This window comes from Dendroctonus ponderosae, unplaced genomic scaffold, assembly GCF_020466585.1.
Source record: "Dendroctonus ponderosae isolate FM_Combo_2020 unplaced genomic scaffold, Dpon_F_20191213v2 Dpon_F_20191213_3, whole genome shotgun sequence".
In the NCBI taxonomy this organism is placed as follows: Eukaryota; Metazoa; Arthropoda; class Insecta; order Coleoptera; family Curculionidae; genus Dendroctonus; species Dendroctonus ponderosae.
Window position 1 is genome coordinate 581,738 of NW_026018508.1, and position 5,458 is coordinate 587,195.

Below are 5,458 nucleotides of genomic sequence, written 5' to 3' on the forward strand. Positions count from 1 at the left end.
CAATTGAGTAATGGGTGATATTTGATATTGGTAGTCCACGATTATCCGCTTTCAATAATGGTTCGTTTAAAAAAGGTAATATCACCTCAATAATAATGGGCTTTGAAAACCGAAACCTTCTCCAAAATTCTACATCCGAGAAAAACTCAAGAGGATTTTTGCCATCTCGTATATATATTTTACTAACACGTTGGTCTTCGTTTATTTCCTCTTCTATCACGTCCAAATATTCAAAAACCTTGTCCATTTTTATATTGTATGCGATAGAAAAATCAAAAAATTTAAATGTAAAAACATAACATAAGCAGTAATATAACCTTAAAAATCGTTTGACGGTTCAACGAAAAATCTCGACCAATGGCTGGACAGAAGCAATACTCAAGTCACCGTCGACCGATACTTGAGCAAGCAAAGCTGTGAGAACTGGCTTGAGATAGAGAATGGTTTATAAAACGGAATCGAAGCCAAGTCTCGTACTTGAGACTCGGCTCATGCTTGAGCATCGTTTATAAATACGGACCTAAAACTGAAATAATACTACCAGTGTGTCGTTAAGTGTTCGACTACAGGGCTATACAGTTGAGTCAGAAATCACTACCTGTGATTTTTTCACAGCAGTTAGCAAATCGCAATATGTGACTAACCTAAACCTTAACTGTGATTTAAACAACACAAACACAACACCATTAGCACAAACATCAGAAACGTTCTTCTCGTTTTAACAAAAATAAACGTATTTTAATAAGTAGTAACGTTATAATTCATTGTATTGAAATTGAAGACCTTCCGCTCGCGTCACTCCTCGCTAAGGATTACCAGGCAACCTGTATTAGTGGTGTGAGATTTTATTACTTTTGAATACTCGTACCGACTAATTACTTTTGGAGTCACTACTCGTTACTTCGGATCAGTTATTCGAGTACTCATTCTAGTCGTAAGTCTTACGAAAGTCGAAGACCGATATTGGTATTTTATTAGTGCCCTTCAGATTTGTTACACGGACGCTTTAGTTATGTAAATCATATCCTACTATACTTACGTCTAAGAGTAAATAAGCAGGCCATTTTTATCCATTTTTAAGTCGGTTGCTAATTAATTCCCTATTCCACTCTCTATTGTTATTGTAGATATTGTCCGCAGACATTTTGAACCCCCACGGTTGTTAATACTTGCAGTTTCTAAATAATTTGTCTTTTTGAAAGCAAATCATTTAACTCTGTGAAGCAAGAGGCCACACATCCATAAATAAATTTTGGTACAGTAGTAATACAGTGCGGCAATTATCAATTTTACTAAATGTCTTTGTACAAATATGCAGTTTTAAAATAAGTCACAATTATCATATTATATTTTATATTGTAAATTTAAATGTAAAAATATAATTGAAGTTTGCCATGCGGCGACGTGCAACGCTGTTTTTAGTGATTAGAAACGACCGACGTTGAAAATCGAGGCTTTCGGTATCGGTCCGGGCTTAGTTTAATTACTCTGAACGAGTACTCGGTATCCATCGGTATAGGGACTCGGTACTGGTACTGATTACTGGTCTTGATTACCAGTTAGTCCGAGCGAGTACGAGTAGTAAATTATTGGGCTTTGGAGTCGAAGGATGACTTGATTTTCCGAGAACGATTACTGATTACTTGCATACTCGTTTGGTAGCTTGGTTCGGTATTTGTTACTTCGGATACTGATGATTTGATACCCAAAATACGACTATCGAAAACTGAAATTAGATATAAGACTTTCATGTTCATAGCGAAGAGCCTCCGAGTTCGTATTTTGAGCGTACAGGCTCTTTTGGGAAACTATAACTTGCCCAATTAAGCCAAGCTATAGGTATTTAAAAATGCTTTAACGTGACAAAAAAACCCAAACTAATTGTACGATGATATAAAAGATAATAAGCAGATTAATAGGTATGTGTTTTCCACTCGCATTTCCGGTCCATATGTTAGTTATTAAAACTATTGCAAAAATTATAACTTTGAAGCTAATGGATCTATCGGAGTGCCCAACGAGATTATTTGTAGAGAATTAAAAAAAATGTCTACAAAATGAGGAGTTTCAATCGGATACTTAAAACAGTAAAACCTCAAGTAGTAAATAAATTGCGATGAACAGTTTACATGTACACTTTAGTAATTATTTTTGCAATATTCCTTGCCAGAGTCCTTACTAGTTGCCGTGTAAACAGTATAAATTAATCCTTGCGACAAATCATGTGCATTATTAATAATTGAGTTGGTCTTCTATGAGTAGAATTCTGCAAGCCTTATCAAAATATTTAAATATCTGCAGCTTACTGTAGATGTTTTATTGTTGTTATACTTTCGTTAGAATATGTAAATTACACTACATGAAAATATATTTAATTTTTCTGGATGAAGATTTTCTGGATCTTAATAGGCAATGAAAAAGTACGACTAAACAATTTTGAATTACAAAATAATTAAACTTGTTAAAATAGCAGAGTCTGATTTTTTTATTGCTTAGTATTGATTATTATTATCTTTTAATTTAATTACTATTAAATTAATTCCGTTTCGTTTTACGGCTTATATGATAGCAATACTTGCAAGAACAAGACCAAGAGTTGCTCTCTTTACCAACAGAAGGTTGGTCTTGCTTTGCTCATCACTAATTAGTTTAAACATTTTAGAAAGTTTTTCAAAATTTAACAAGAAGCAAATATGTTTAAGTGTAGTGTTTGTGTTGATAAATGTCATCAATCGCGAAAGGCATTAAACAAGCCCTGTTTATTCAATAAACTCTATAAGGATATGTAATGTTGTATAAGTAACTTTCCAAAAGGAAAACTAATAAAAACGTATATACATGACAGACGTTACTGCGATGAGCCACTCGTTCTGTGCCGTGTCCCATCAATTGTTGTGACTAGATGGGATAATCGGATGATTTTAAAGATTCCTCTCGTTTTAAAGATCCGAATCATTAGAACCCGGTCGTCGGAAAGATTCGGAACCCGGTGTCGGTATTCGTATCAGTACCAGAATTAGAGAACCAGAACCATAGAGCATAGGCATACTTCAAATTATCAGAGGTAGTGGCGGCACAAACACCAACGGGGGTTTTTGCGTTTAATACAAAATAGAAAGATAAAAATGTGATAATCTGAGCAACATTTAATTTATTGCGAAAATAACGTTTATTTGGGAAATAGCAGACGTGTACCTACATTGTACAAGGGTACTTCAAAGTCTGTCTTCATGCCTATTATTTCTTTTTCCTTGTTCATCCTAGTCTTAGCACTTCAATATTTGTTATTCTTTCTATCAAGCAAATTTTTTGTTTTAGTGTTCCGGTATGTCCAGTGCTCGAAAGCTTCTAGTCTTCTTATTATTTTCCTTCTTCAGGGTTCAAGCCTCCATGCCATAAAGCAGCGCAGACGGCACATAGCATCTCAGCAACCTAATTTTCAACGCCAAACTGATATCCCTTGTGCAGATTTTTTTTTTTCATTTTCATAAGCGCTGATCTTTACTTTTATTCTACTTCTTATTTCCTGGGAGCAGTCGCCGTCCTTGTTCATAATGGCACCGATATATTTGAATTTTTCTACCTGTTGTACTGGTTGGTTTTGTATATAATTTGTCCGACATTGTTCGTTCTTTTGCATTTACATTAACATTAATTTAGTCGTTTTTACGTTCATTGTCAATACATATTCTTCGCGTTCTTCATTTACTTTGTTCACTAGTATTTGGAAATCTTGGGGTATGCTTTTGGTTTTGAATATTTGGACGTAATAGAGGAGGAAATAAACGAAGACCAACGTGTTAGTAAAATATATATACGAGATGGCAAAAATCGTTTTGAGTTTTTCTCGCATGTAGAATTTCGGAAAAGGTTTCGGTTTTCAAAAGCCACTATTATTGAGATGATATTATCTTTTTTAAACGAACCATTATTGAAAGCGGATAATCGTGGAGGACCAATATCGAATATCACTCATTACTCAATTGCTGGTATGTTCAAGATTCTATACAAGTCGCTTTCTATTCTAGAGATTCTATACAACAAGTAGCAATGTTTCTATGATTCCATGTCTACTTTCTTACATAAAGTGTATATTATATTGTAGCTTGTATCCGGTAATCTTCGTGATCTTCGCCAGTCCTTCAGCGATTCAAAAGAAATATTTACATAATAACATTAACGCCATCTCAGATTCGCCAAGTTCGCCAATAGTCTCAATATAAAATTACCAAATAAATACGAAAGTCCCTATACATCTATACTCGACCGATACTTCGCCGAGAATTCACGAAATACTGTTTATAAATCGTCTCTCTTGATTGAGAACGATCTCGTACTTGGCCAAGCATGAGCTGAGTATCGGCTTGAGTATCGTTTATAAATAACTCGCCTCGCCTCGACCTAACTCGCGATCCGTTTGAAAACCCGGTTAACAGCAGCAGGGCAGCGTGGCAGCCCTGTACGATTTTAATATAAGATTCCTGTTATCCAGATATCCTGTACATGTTGTTCTGTACAATCGCAATTTTTTCAAAATTATTGAAATTTGTATTATTTGTTGTATATCTAAGTAAGGTTATTTATTTAACAAAATATTAATTACAAATTTTATTTAGATTGTTGTCTGAAGTGACGCACAATTGATCATCACTTTATATCACGAAAACGACAATCGCAAGTGAAATCACAAGCGTCTACGTACACGGCAGTTCTTGTCACTTCTATCGATTGCGGCGATTCGAATCTAGCGGTTTGTTATGATTTAAGACGCTTTAAGGTTAGGTGATTTTTCCCGGTATTTTGTTGTAACCGTAATCTCTTTGGATTTTATTAAAATGTATCGTGTTGAACTTTGTTTAACATGTCACACTAAGCAACACATGAAAATAATTGCCTTTCCCACTATCCTAACAAAAGTGGAAGACCGACAACGTAGTGCGACCTTTTAGTAGGTAGTAGTGTGTAGTATGTGCATACTATGTAAATTAATTTTATTATTTCAGGCATATAAAATACTTGGATTTGTAATCAGAAATTTTAAATATTTTAGCAATAATACAATATTGTTTTAATACATTTTTAGTATTTAATGTGATAAGCACTCTTACTTGTTATTACAAACAAGGTGGTATTTATTATAAGTTTTACCGATAAATAAATATATGCAATGTATTTACTAATTTGAAAACTATCCGTATCGATGTATGTAAGGATATTCAGCATACTGTCAAATATACAATAAGCCAAACTTTTTAAGAGATTTATTTAATGAATAATTATTTAATGGTTTAAGTTATCAGACTATGAAGGCTTTCACGGCCGGTCAGATTACATTTAGGAATGTTTTCCGGGCTTTGAAGCCCTGGTCTATTGGAATTTCTTCCTGACGTTTCGTCCACAACTGCGGTGGACATTTTCAAAGGCGATGAGGCAGTGGGCGAAGTGATCTCCCGTGCTT

At 34.4% G+C, this 5,458-nt stretch overlaps 1 protein-coding gene across 2 annotated transcripts in view; it reads right to left on the reverse strand.

The window, feature by feature from the left end:
* Positions 1-5,458, reverse strand: part of LOC109542558 (protein phosphatase 1 regulatory subunit 12A) — a 28,073-nt gene that overhangs the window by 6,229 nt on the left and 16,386 nt on the right. The gene's annotated exons all lie outside the window — the stretch shown is intronic.